This window comes from Sceloporus undulatus, chromosome 2, assembly GCF_019175285.1.
Source record: "Sceloporus undulatus isolate JIND9_A2432 ecotype Alabama chromosome 2, SceUnd_v1.1, whole genome shotgun sequence".
NCBI lineage: Eukaryota > Metazoa > Chordata > Lepidosauria > Squamata > Phrynosomatidae > Sceloporus > Sceloporus undulatus.
Window position 1 is genome coordinate 192,015,594 of NC_056523.1, and position 14,756 is coordinate 192,030,349.

At 41.0% G+C, this 14,756-nt stretch overlaps 1 protein-coding gene across 1 annotated transcript in view; it reads left to right on the forward strand.

The window, feature by feature from the left end:
• Positions 1-14,756, forward strand: part of LOC121920508 (plexin-B3-like) — a 149,555-nt gene that overhangs the window by 70,555 nt on the left and 64,244 nt on the right. The window lies entirely within an intron of this gene.

Here is a 14,756-nt window from a genome sequence, read left to right on the forward strand (position 1 = left end):
CTGTGGAGTTTCGGCTCCTTTCCCTGAGTCTGTTGAAAACTCACTTGTCTGCCATCTGCTTTCTTCACTTATTGTTGCATTGGGCTATAACTATTGTGTGAGTTTCCTCCTCAAATTAAACCTGGCTTTAAACCGATTATGAAGCAGTTTGAGCCCAGCATCCTTGCTGATACTCGTGCTTAGTCTTTAAAGTGGCCTTCTTGTGGTGCCCATTTTAGTTCTCCTTTATAATAATGTGGAGCCCCACATTTCAGAATTAGTCTCTTTTCTTTAATTTTCCATTGGTGGTAAAACTAAAGCAGGAGTAGATTTTAACCATTTACACTGACAAAAGTTTTAAAAGAATAAGTTGAGGGATGTGATATTGTTTCAATGAACTTTTTTAATGGTTTATAATCTTTTAATAGATCTTAATATTTAAATGTAGTTTAAATCATTTTAGTACTGTACAATTTAATCCCATTTTATGTTCACTTTTTTGTGTTTTTCTATCTGTATTTGTTGTTTTAAAATGCAAGCTGTTGTATTCCAGTTTGTGAAACAGCAGGATATAAAAACATAAATAGTGATGATGTGGTGTAAAGAACACATAGAAAACTCAAAATGAAAATTACAAGTTTGTTGCAGTGTATCATTTTGTTCCTTGGCAAAATCCGTATGTGTTCAATTCATATGTCTTCTTTGCAGGCTGGTCAGTCCGGTGTGGCCCAGACGCGCATGAGAGCATATTGTCTGGCTGAGCTCCTGGAGAGAAACTCCCCATGTTCCTTGAACCCCTGCATGTGTTTGCTCCTCGACCTTGCCAGGCTAAGCGTGGTTTGGAACGATAAGACGTTTGTTAGCAATTATAACAAGGTAATGGCCACCTCCCAAATTTAGTAGATGGTGATTTCAATGGGCATATGAGGATTGTTCAAAGTCAGACAGCTAGCACATGGGAAAGTTCAATCTTTGGGCTTGCCATGTATTCAGGTTAAAATTGCTGTGTTGGCACTTTGCAATAATATAGTGGGTTTTGGTGTTGCAGTTCGGGCACTTCGTCTCTAAAAGGTTTGTATATACTGGACTAGAATTACATTTGAAACATTAGCTTGTAATACTAGTATCATTTGGCAGGCAATTTTGAATAAAACTACAGTTTGTAAAACTTCTTCTATATCAGTCTGCATGGGACTATTGAACATTGATTATTTTTGATTATCTTGCATAAATTGCTATGTTTCCTACAAGCAATTGTAGGAAGCGCATAGCTCTTCTTTATAACTAGGTTTTGCTTTATTTGACCCTGTGAGCACATTTTGAGCTGCTTCACAGATCATAATTAAACATGAGTGGCTGAGTTCTGCTTTTGCTTATGTTCTGAAATCTTATGGACCAAGATTAGAATCCATTCCACAGGGCTAGCATTAAATTTAGAGGGTGGGAACTACCATACTTTGCTCTCCCTCCAGTTTGAGCAATGGCCTATCCAGGCACAGCAACAATAGTCAGCAGTGGCTCCATGTCAGTGGACTGAATTGATGCCAGGTTTTGACTAGTTTTGAAAGAGTATCTGATATACTGAAACCATTATGGAAGAGTTCAAACCTTGAAAATCTTAAAATCTAGAGAAAAAAGCCAAACTGCAGTACAGTACTGTTCAAAGTTTCAGAAAAAGTGTTGAGCTTTTCTTCTGATAGTTAAACTATTTTACCAAGCACAACTGACGTTCATGTCCCCCAGCTTAACTTTCAATAATAATAATAATAATAATCAATAAATAATAATAATATTAATAATTCTTATTTTTTATTATATATTATTCTTATTATTATTATTATTATTTTATTATTAATGCAGGGAAAAACAGTGTTAGCCTCAGAACATCTCAGTTTTTCAACTGAAAAAAATTATTTCCAAATTGTTATCTGATATTGTTGGAAGTATGTGGTGGTGGCCTTTCCTATTTAGGACTTCACCTTTGAACATCATTCTTTGGATTATTCTAGGAATACTTGGTCCATTCCGTTTACACATCACAGTCCGGGGACACACATGTCTTGATCTTCCTGAAATCAGGAAAAGGAGCATCAGCATTGAAATCTCTTACAATGGAGAGCTCACACAGTCCTGGTTTCCAGAGGCAAATCCGAGGTTCAGTATCATCTATCCTCAGGGATCCTATCTAGCAAGTATAAGAAGCACTTTCCGATCTCTTACTACTTTATAAGTTATATTTATTGCCACAACTGTACCTTAGTAATGTCAAAGGGGCATCATAGTTCTCTTCATGCTTCATGTTTACCTGAACAACATGTTGCAGTAGGTAAGCTTGAACAAGAGTCACTAGTCCAATACACCAGTTGTGTTTTGTGACTGAGTGGGGACTTGAAATGTTGTAAATCCAAGTTCTTAAACAAGTACGATTTGCAATGTATAAATACTGAGACCAGAGCTTTCTAGGAAACAGGTCAGTTCAGAGAGCTTTATGAAAATATTAGATTACCAAAAAGAAAAAAACTATCTGAATGACTTGTTATATATATAACAAATAACAGAGCTTACCCTGCTTTGAAATCTTTGAAGGAGGTGGAGCATTATAGTGATGGAAGAAAAAGGGTAGGAGTTGAAATAATATAGAACGAATGAGAATTGGTTCTTTGGGTACCTAAATAGTATCTTTTAATTGACTGCTGCCTTTATGTATGCAAAGAGATCCACCTCTCTTGACTAATTTGTCAACAAAAGTTGGAGAAAAGTATTCAGAACCTCTTCTTTAAGATGGACAGTAATAGAGTAAGTGCTAGGTCTGTTGTGATGTTTCCTTGTATACACCTTCCGTTTGGGCATTTTTTATGGACTTCATTTATGACATATTGCACACGTTTGGTAAATCACAACGCTTAAAAAACTCATTTTTATACTGGGATGATAAGCACTTGCTGTTATTGATGTGGGTGGAGAATGGGGAAGGTTACTGCTGATGATTCCTTCAGGTGCAAGGTCTAACTAGACTTTGGTTTTCTTAGGATCTGAGTGCACTGTAGTGCTCGGATGAGACAACATTCCATTGGCCCGGCTCAGATTGGCGTGATCTGCTTATAACATTGAAGTGCGCCTCTCGGATGGAATCAACCACCCGCAAAGTTACGCTTTTTACACAACATCATGAATAGAAAAATGAGGCGGGGAGCAAAACACAGGAATCCCTGACGAGGGTTTTTCCTGTGCTAAGGTAAGATATGGGTGTACCTGGGGGAAGAGATATTTGAGACAATTTATTCTTAAAGAGGCTTCTATTGGCCTATTTCTCCAAATTCCTTAAGAAGCCGGAGCTTTAGCTTTGAGGTAATCTGACAGAGGTCTTGACAGGCCCAAACATACTAAGGCAGTCTTAATCGATCTTGGTAACATGAAAAACAAATACAATGAGATATTATAACAAATATTAAAAGCATAAAACATTATAAAGTTTATACCAGCAGAAAAATCAGTATTAAAGGAGGTTGAGCTAAAAAAAATTTAATTAGTGATGAATTATATTATATATCTTACACTAACAATCTATAGATTATTCAAAGGAAATAATAATAATGCTGCAAGTTAATAATTACAAACGATAACCTTTAAATTTTTAGGTCAGCAGAAAGTAATTTCAGTATTTCTATGTGTGATGTCTAATTGTATAGAGGCAGGGAAGGAAGATAATAAGCAGAAAAATAGACACACATACATCCTCAAAAAAGCTCCAATCTTAATATACAGTCAGCCCTTCTTATACACTGATTTTTTATACACGGATTCAAGCATACACGGTTTTGAAAATGTTCAAAAAGTATAAATTTCAAATATCAAACCTTGATTTTCCATTTTTATAAGGAACACCATTTTGCTATGTCATTATATTTAATTGGACTTGAGCATCCATGGATTTTGTTATCATGGGGATCTTGGAATCAAATTCTCAGCATATATAAAGGGTTGTGTATTTGCTTGGTTATTTAGAATTGTAGCTATTTTCTTTCTACCTGATCACTAAGCGGTCCATTTGTGATAGGTGACCTGGCTTGTCAATTAATTGCTAATCTTGTTTTGAAATTATTTGCTTCTGTTGTGGAGATAAAATCTGATAATGGGCCAACTTTTGCCTGCTGGGCCTTAAATTTACCTTCATATTAGAAAGCAAGTCTGTTTAGTTTGTGAAGTGTCTTGGTGGGTCAATCTATTCCAAAACTCTTGTGTTTATAAAAAAATATTAAAATCTAGAACACTTTTTTTTTTGCCTGCCAGAAGTGCCTCCATCAATCTCCTAATGTTCATGGTTGTAAAAATGAAAAGTTAATGGTTAATTGAAGGCATAAAACTTTGTTGTGTTTGTTGTAGCAAAACAACAACAGAGCCTCTGCATCCTTGAAACTAAAATATATACTTCCAGCATGAGCTTTTGTGGACTAACATCCCATTCTCAATTTTCTCAGATACAGAATTACAGAAAAGATATTGGTTTACTTCCAAATACAGAAGTGGGCTGTACTTCTTAAGATCTATGCTATGTTTGTCTTAAATGCTTTTGTAAAGGTATGTCGTTTACATTGGGAAATGATATGGTCATGGATTCCCAAATCTGCTCTGCAACAGATCCAGTTTGATTTCATTGTTCAATTTTGATCCAATTATGACTGTTCTGTGGGAAGCCTGAAATGCTTTCAAAAAATTTATTGGTCAGGATGTTAACTTTGACTGGAAAGCAGTGGTTTGTGAGGGAAGAAGCAGCTCCTGGTCATTCATGCCTTCCACCATTACAGATATCTCCCCCCCCCCCACTTGTAAACATTTGATGCTTTTATGGTATAATGCCAATTCAAATGTATAAAGTACATCGCTCCCATATTTCATTCAATGCAAGGCTGTTTGAATTTCTGTTCTCCCCATAGGCAAGTCATGTGATCTGCAGAAGGCAGTTCAACACTGATTCCTGTGTCTCCCCACACGGGAAACGGCATAACCTATTGGGCTGGTTTGTATGGAAAGATTAGAGTGGGAACGGGTTCTTCAGCACAACAGTTCACCAACCCAGAGCCCATGGTAAAAACATGTAAATAGATCTCTTTTAAGACGAGTATGTTCATCATCATCCTCTGGCGAATATGTATTTGTAAGTTGAACCTATATTGTATGCTAAAATGTTATCCAGGCGAGGCTTCCTTAATTATGAATCCTCTGGCCCAGTGATTCCCTGTCCCCGGGAGACAAGGTCTACTCAATACTGAAACATGGAGAGATCTTTGGGTTTTTTTTTTGGGGGGGGGCGTTAAGATTGTTTTGGTGACTGAGCACAATGAGACTTCAACTACTGAAAGCTTAGATGACACAATTGTCTTCAACTGTCTTTTTAAAAACTTTAAAATCACTTTATAAACTTCCAACCCGGTTGCCAGTAGAGAAGCGTCATGCTGCCCTTGACATCGCTCTAACCCAGTTTAGGGTAAGTGAAGTTCCAGGGGAAAAAAGTATGGCAGCTCAAGTGAGTCTCAGCCACTTTCTAGTTAGTGGAGATAAGAGAAAACCATTCACTGTGCATCCCAGCAAGCTGAAAAACTGATTTTTTAACAAACTTTTTCTTCCTTGAGACTGCAGTCTCTATCATATAAACAACAGAGACAGACTAACCAATACTAGCCAGATTATTTGCTTTTGTGGTTTTTGTTTCTTCTCTTACCCCTCTTTTTTGTACCATCCACCCTATGAAGAGTTCTAGGAACTAGAGAACTCACATTCCCCTTTGCCAGGACTCTGGTTAAAGTTCAGTGGTCCTAATAAATGTATTGCCTATCTTTTTTTTTATTTTTGCATTTGAACAAGGCTCTTTTTTCTCTCTAAGTCAGTCTCAGTAAGCTTTTCCGTTGCTCGTTATCTGATTTTAACAGATTTCTGATTTTATATACTGTGAACTGGTTTGAGTTTGGGTTTTTTTTTCCTCCAAAAGGCCCTTTGAAGAAGAAAGAAGATATAAAATCCTTTGAGTCAGTCATTTGCCCTTCTTACCCAAGGAAGAACTTTCTAGCTAAAGCAGGTGAGCCTTGGCATAGTTTCTGGTAAAGGTGACTTATTCTCTCTTCTGTCAGGGTCGTGTGCTTCATCCTGAGCAGCACGAGTAGTGAGTGTGCGGGAATGTGCGCGATCCCAGGGATTCCGACACATACAGCTCTTTGGAAATGTGCTTGACAAGCACAGACAGGTATGTTTTTGTGCCTTTTGTGCAGGTCCTTTCTGGGACATGGTGCTTTTTAAAAAAATGTTTTAGAGAAGGGACAATTGACCTTCCAAGTGTTGTTGTACAACATTGCTCAATAGTCCCTTGCTGGCTGCCTGGTACAACATGTAGACAAACATATTCTGGAAGCCACAATTGCTGATCCCTATTGGCCCAGCTGGCATAGGAACCCTCTTAAATAGCCTTTCCAAGAAGTGATGATACCCAGTGAAGCAACTATCTTCCCCCCTAGCAATCCCTGTTATTCTGGGGTCCTTTGTTGCTTGTTTTTATTTTCCACAGTTGCTTGGAAAGCTACTGCTGATTTTTTAAAGGAGGTTCAGCAGTAGTACAGCGGTCTTTTTAAAGAAGTTCCTAGTTTGGTGGATAGTTCTGAATCTTCTAAACATTTAAGGCCACACCAGTACAGCACATATCTTGGTTAAAACACCACTGGATATGTTTGTGTCTGTTTGAGAAGGCACTGTTTGTAGGACACTACAGACAGATTTCTCCACAACAGGAGAGGGTATGTGTTGGGGTAGACATATGCTTCCTATCTACTATATTTTACAAGGTGAGATTAAAAATTTATTTCAACTATGGACTCTGCGTTTATTACAAGAGGTAGTGTATTGTGGGAAACTGTTTTACTGAGATCTGTGGTCATTTTCCATATTTGGCTATTAAAATTAGGACACCCTTGCCGAAACGTAGCGTTTTTTTTTTTTTTGTGTGAAAATAGCACTATAAACTTTCTGTGTGTGGTATTCTGAAATACAGGTCTGCTGAGCTCAACGAAACTTGCCTTTGCAAATCTTGCCAGGGTTCCATTTGTCCTTAACTTGTCATTAATTTAATATGAAAAGGGAAAGTTGCTTTATTTTCTGACCTAGCAGCATTATCCTTTGGTGTTCTGTTACAATAGCTTCAGGTCCTTCTTTTCACTCATCTTTCCGGTGTTTTTGCCGGTGGGAAATGGCAGTGCCTCCACCTTTAGCAAAAGCCATTGGGACTAGAGGTCAAATCATGTGTGTTGCACAAAATATGAAAGAGGATGCTACCGTAGGTTATGGGGTGCCAGCATCATACTGAAAGAGGACTTTGGGTTTCTGGGTTCTGTAATTTTCACTGTGTGCCTTCAAATAGTTTCTGACTTATGGTAACTCTAAGGTGAATCTATCACGTGGTTTTCTTGCAAGGTTGTTCGGAGGGGGGCTTGCCTTTTGCCTTCTTCTGAGGCAGAGAGAGCATGACTTGGCCAAGATTACCCAGTTGGTTTTCATGGCTAAGTGGGGATTTGACCCCTGGGCTCCAGAGATGTAATCCAGCACTCCAACCATTATAGAGCATTGCTGTCTCTCAGCCCAGATTCTAGATACAAATTCTATAATACTCTGTATATTTGCAGGGGCAAATCAGCTCTTGCCCTTCTTACTGTCTCTGCTCTTGCCTCCTTACCTCTATAGTGTTATCTATGCATAAGATATTCTAACAGTTTTTCCTCACGTTGTTCACTCATTGCTTCTGTCTACGCACCCACCAAAAACTAATTGTTGGCCACTCTCCGAAACCTCTGTCAGGCTTTAAACAGGAATGGGAATATGTAGCCTTCCAGATGCTATTTAACTACAACCCCATGATTCCTCCCAATTGTCTGGCCTGGTAAGGCCATAGGAGTTGCCGTACAACAGTCCTTTGTGGCGGGCTACACATTTTCCCCCAGATGCACAAATACACATGGGGTTCTATACAAAGTGGGTACCTCACAAGTTGTACCTGCCTTGGCTCTTTCCTCTAACCCCAAAATGGATAATGGGTGGGTTTTTTTTGCAGAGGGGTCTATGTTACTTTGGACTCCTCCATCGTCCCTATCCATGGAGATGTGAGCTGGACAGACTAATAATATTCTAAGCCATGGGAATTACATTTATGGTGTATCTACTCCTCTGCAGATACCATGAAACGGGAAAAGATGGACACTTCAGATTAATTGTAGATCGCTCATCATCGGCTGCACCCGTTACAGCACCTGAAACACCAAACATGCACTGATAATTTTTAATGTCCTTTTTTTTTTTTATAATTTCCAGTTTATTTTCCTATCGTCTGGACATGCTGAAAATCGTTGGCGGTTTCTTTGTTTTGGCGGGGGGGGGAGGATGTTTGTGTTTTTTTCTCTCTCTCTCTCTCTCTCTCTCTTTCTCAAAGCCGTGTTTTGTGAGCAGTGTTTGTCTCCTCGGCTGGCATTCGGAAAGCGTTTCGATGTTCCAAATACCATTCTCAAGTGATCAACTGTGCAGTGCCTGACACTTCCTGCGTGTGCGTTTGTATGTTGGTTGGGGGGAGGGGGGATTGAGGATGTTTTTCTGATACATTGTATTGAAATTTAATCAACCACTTTATACAAGTGGAAATTATATAGTAGTTTTTATATGTTGTAATATTTCTTCAAATAAAAACTCTCTATAAATTTATTCGAAGATCCCTTTCTTTACTTCTTCAGGCCCACCCCGAACCTTTCATCCTCGGTTTAATTATTCTAATTCTGGCAAGTTGGTTCACACATGCATTGAAAACCACTTGATTATTCAAAATTCAGGAGCTTGTTGTGTTGGCCAGAGACAATAACCCAGAATAGAATAGATATTGGTATAAACAGAAACAGCCTTTTAAATGCTTAGTGGAGAAAGTATCAAAAACATTTAATGGTTTTATTTTGAAGATCTAGTATGCTGTTTGTTAGAAAGGATAAGAAAAACTTATACAAAAGAGGTACTTCAGTTCCTCAGATGCAGTATTCCATAAATTATGGTAAACTGCCGTAAGGCACTCCATTTTTTGTGGGCGACACAGTGGTTCTTTCTGTGGCGTTTCATGTGGTTCTCGCAGACAAATCACGATAAAAATATTCAGGCTTTAAAAGCTACAGAATACTGTGTGTGTATTTGGCATAGTGATTTGCGTGTTGTACTGCCAACTCTGGAGACCAGGATTGGACTCCTCCTCGACCATGAAACCCCCATAGGTGGGCCTTGGGCAAGTCACATACTCTCAGACTTAGCTTGACAAATCTTGCCAGGAAAAAACCCCATGGTGGGATGGAGCCATGGCAGTTAAGTGGTGTCAAAACGATTAATTCTGTAGTGTAGATGCACCTCAGTCTCATCCATATTACTGTCCTTATAGGGCTGCAGTGTTTTACGTTTTTGGGCGCAGACCACATTGTACAGAAGGTTGAAATTGAGGACATCTCCTGGAAGAGGATATATGGTCACCCGTGGGGAGAGCAGTCCTATTAACTACCTCTCATTTCCCTTGCTGATGCAATGGTTAAATGCCAGTATTGCAGCACCAAAATTGTCCGTTTGATCCCGGGTCCAGATCCACTTAGCCATGATTGCTAAAATGAGTACCCAGCTTATTTTGGGCAGTTAGCTTACACATTGTAAACCCTTTAGGGAGTGCTTAAGTGCATGATAAGCGGTCAGAAATGTACAGCCTATCCCTTCGTTCTCATGGCTTGGGTTCCGCTGTCGATATCTGGGGGGGGGCAAAGGAGGGAGTTAGCACGTGTGCCTCCATTCAAGCCAGCAGGGTTTCAATATGCACATTTTTTTTATTTTTGTGGGTGTGTGTGTCCGGAAACAGTCCCTGTGAAAAAGGAGGGGCGACTGTCTTGCTGATGCTATTGCTATTGGGAGGAGAGTCTCAATCTACCCTTAGGAATAAGCTTGACCAATCACTGGAATGATATTTGGGAAGAGACCACAAGGGCCCTCCACCCCATTCTGCCATGCAGGAACTCTCAATCAAAGCATCCCCGACAGATGGCCATCCAGCCTCTGTTTAAAGACCTCCAAGGAAGGAGACTCCACTACACTCCAAGGAAGGAGAGTGATCCACTGTCAAACAGCCCTTACTGTCAGGAGGTTTCACAACGTCCTTTTTTAATTGTGGTGCCCAGAACTGGACACAATATTCCAGGTGGGGCCTGACCAGAGCAGAATAGAGTGGCACTATTACTTCCCTTGATCTAGACACCATACTGTACTTCTATTGATGCAGCCTAAAATTGCATTGGACTTGTTAGCTGCCGCATCACACTGTTGACCAGGATGAAAAGGAGCCATTACAGAGCATCCTTTGTACAAATCCACTTAACAGTTTCCTTGTCCCACATTTCACTAGCTTGTTTGCAAGAATGTCATGGAAACCTTGTCAAAGGCCTTACTGAAATCAAGATATACTATATCCACAGCATTCCCTTCATCTAACAAGCTGGTAATTTTATCAAAGAAAGAGATCAGGTTTGTCTGGCATGACTTGTTTCTCTGAAACCCATGTTGACTTTTTGTGATTATGGCATTCCCCTTTAAATGTTCACAGACTCTTGTTTTCCCATTGACATCCATTCTATAGTGGACTGTACCATCAGACGCCAAATTGGGGGGGGGTGCAGTTTAAAAAAAGAAACCTTCCTACTAATAGAATACTAGTATTATCAAAGGTAAAATGTGATTTACTCTTAGTCTATTGTTGTTATACTAATTGTCTAAGGAGGCTCTTGCTCTTATTCAAGCAAAACGACCCCCCTGGGTCTGAAGTGGTACAGCCCGCGTCGTTTCCTCAGATTATCATCGCTGGATTCCTACTTGCCTCCTCCCAGCATGCACCGCGGCGGGGCGGAGGGCTTACGTCGCTGGCGTCGACGCGAGTAAAAACTACGACTCCCGTGATGCCCAGCGGCGGCTGAGACCAAGTGCGTCACGCTTAGGCGTCTCTTCCTGGGCCTTTGGAGGCCTAGTCCTCCCTCTCGCGCCCTCCTCGAGTTTCGCGCCGCTGTCTCTTCTTCTTCTTGGAGGAGCAGCCATGCCGACCGGCGACTATGAGTGAGAGGAGGAGGGAAGGGAGGCCTTGGTGGGGATGGAGGCGGGCCGTGGCGGGGTCCTGGGTCCCGCAGGGAGGGGAGCTGCGGGTACACGCATAATACACGTGTGCGCCCGTTCACACGCACAGTGTTGGCATTCTGGCTCAGGAGGGGCTAGTTAGCCTTGGGCTGCTGGGGGAAGTTTTGTCTGTTGTGGTTGCGTGACATATGGCCACCCTAAGGAGGACCTCTCCTGGGGTTTTCAAGGGGGCTTGTCATTGCCATCCTCTGAGGCCAATGGAGTGTGACTTGCACGTATGGCGACCCTGTCGTGGGGTTTTCATGGCATGATTGGTGCAGAGGGGGTTTGGGGCATGGCTTCCTCTCAGGCTGAGAGAGTGTGACTGGCCCAAGGTTCAACACGCAAGCCACTACATCACACTTTGTGGTTGTTTCATGCTTTCAGGTCATTTCTGACTTATGGCAACCCTAAAGGGAACCTATCAGGGGGCTTTCTTGGCACTTTTCTTCAGAGGAGGTTTGCCATTGCCATCCTTTGAGGCTGAGAGAGTGTGACTTGCCTACAGTCACCAAGTCGGTTTTCACTGGGAGCTGGGCATCGAGAGTCCTAGTCCAACACTCAAATCCCAATGCCCAGGGTGACCAGATGCCCTCCTTTCCCAGGGCATGTCATTCATTCCCACCTTCTGTCCAGCAGGAATTCCAAAACGCCCTCCATTTTGAGCATGAATTTCCATTCCATTTGGCAACATCCTACATTTTTCTTGGGATGTCCTGCATTTTGTGGTGCCTTGTCTTCCTGGTCTCCCTGACTGTGCCACATGTCACCATGGCCCTCCAGGCGTTCAGCAGTCCCCATCATCATCCCTCACCAGTGGTTATGTTGCTTAGGGCTGATGGGGCTTTGAACCTAGAAACATACAGAGGTCAATACTTGCCCATTCCTATTCTAAGGTTGAATAGTTAAACACTGAGCCTGGAGATGGGTGATAAGTAAACCGAGCCCTTGCTGAATTCCCTCTCCATATACTATACAGAGTGAGGAGGCAGAGCTCACTTCGACAGTGACCGACGCTGAACATCCATGGAAAAGGTTGGGATAGCATATCTGTCTATGTATTAACCCATGTGCTGGAAGCAGCTTCTTCATCTGTTATGAGATCTGGTATTATTGGGCCACACATCTTTCACAGAACTGAACCTGAGCAAGTCATATTCTCTCAGCCTCAGGGGGAAAGCAATGGCAAAGCTCTTCTGAACAAATCTGGCTCATGATTTGTTTGCCTTAGGATTGCCACAAGTCAGAAGCAGCTTGAAGGCACACGACGACAGCGAACAACTACAAATGCATCTGAGGAAGAAGACTTAATCTATGAAAGCTCCCGCTGCCAACTTGCTTCTTTCAGTTAGTCTCAAAGGTGCTACAAGATCTCTCTATATATTAACAGTATGCAGAGGGATCTTGTAGCACCTGTGAGACTAACTGAAATAAAGAAGCTGGTAACATGAGCTTTCATAGACTTGAGCCTACTTCCTCAGATGTCTTACCTGGAAATGTTGAGAGCGTATCTCCCACTACAACGTAATACATTAATAAAGACATATAATTCTCAAGTGACTTTTGCCTCGCTTTGTGTGTACGCACACACACACACTCTAAACACAGGTAATGCAGAGTAGGTTGTGGTTGGAGGGCTGGAGCCTTTGTGCTGTGTGTTGGTGGTCTTCTTCCTTTTGGAAGTGGGCAGGACAAGAAAGAAAACAGTGGCTACTGGCCCAAAGAGTTGTTTATTTTAATGACAAAATAATTGGAATAAACTGGCATCTGGACAGTGCTGGTGCATGGTTTCTCCCCCTCCCCTTTGATAAAACTGAAAAAGCAAATGTGTGGTTTGGTGAAGCTGTAATGGAAAGAGTGAAGTGTGATGCAGATAATAGGCAAAAAGGTATCAGATGTGGAGAAAGCAGCTACTGGGATCAGAGAGTCAATGGAAGGCACACATATGTTTATGGCTTCTGAGAGCAGACCATTAATTTAAGTTCTACCTTTATTTCAGCTCCAAGCCCAGTTGGGCAGACCAGGTGGAAGAGGAAGGAGATGATGGTAAGAATTTTCTTGTACAGACTAATTATGTGCGTACTAAATACAGAGTCGTTTTACTTGTCTATCCAGATGTGTGGGTTCTAAATTGCTTTTAATCAGAAGTCATTCATGCTTCCTCTTTAGTACAGCAGAGGGCAACCTTCAATCACATATCATCTCTCCAAGGACCCTTTACTATGAGTTGGGCAACTTCTGGGGTTTTTTTTTGGGGGGGGGGGCAATTACTGCTACTACTACTACTATTAAATTTGCTCCTATGTCAGTGGCAAAAATTAAAGAATGCATACTTGGTTTCATATATACATATATTCATGCTCCCCCTACTGAACTACTTGAAAATATGACCCCGCTCACTTATACTTTCTCAACTTGCCAGTTCTATTTCATGCTTTCAGACAGGTTTATGGCTCTGTTCAGGGGCAAGCAGCTATGTGTCGCATGGTCTGACTCTAGTCTTTATGCTTCCCAGTATAACTCTCCAGCCCAGAGAAATCACATCTTTGCCTTTCCAAAGAAACAATGATCTTACTATAGAAGCCTGGGATTTGTAGTTTAGTGAGGTTCCTAGAATTCTTCATAATAATAATAATAATAATAATAATGCATTGTTAAAGCTCTTTAGCAGAGTTCTACAGTCTGCCCTTGCCATACACAGGGGATGTGTTCTGGACACACACACCCCGCGTAAGGCAAATCTCACGTATGCTGGAGTCCCGTTTAATTGAATGGTGGTGCACCATTTTGTCCCTCGCCTCTCGCAATCTGTGAAAGCTGGAATCAATTTCATTGTAAACCAAAAGGTTCACCTCTAGACAGTGTAGTAATGTACTTTGAAGTTATTTATTTTTAAATATGTATTCTGCCTTTATGCCAAAAAAGTATTCAGTGCATCTAAAACTAATAAAATTCAAATAACACAAATGCAACTGAAATACAAATAGTCTAAAAAAACACAATTTAAAAGAACAACATCCAGCTAGTTCAGACACCTTCGACAGCAGCCCATCTTAAATGACAAAGACTAGTCTCAATAAACAAGGTATTTGCCTACCAGGGAAAGGAAATCTCAATGTAAGCAAGGCTAGATGCAGAATTCCAGAGCTAAGTAGTAGCCAGTGGGAAAGTTTTCTCTTGCACCCCCACTAAATGTGCTTCCAATGGTGAAATTAAGAAAAGGTCCTCCCCCTGAAGATCTTGAAGCCCAGACAAGCTCATAAGAGAGTAAGCATTCCCTCAAAGAACCCAGAACCAAGTTGTATAGGTCTTTATAGGTCATAACTATTATGTTGCATTATGGCCAAGAGCAGACCAATAGCCACTGACATTGTTATAGGAATAAAATCACATATTCCCTGCAACAAACACTAGTCAACTGACTGGCTGCAGTGTTCAGGACCAGCTGAAGTTTAAGAACACTTTTCAGAGCCTGTTACAGCAATCTAAATGGGTTGTAGCTAAGGCCTGACTGGATCAGACATTGATGTTTATCACACTATGCTCTTAAAGAGCTACTATTCCAGTGTGACTCC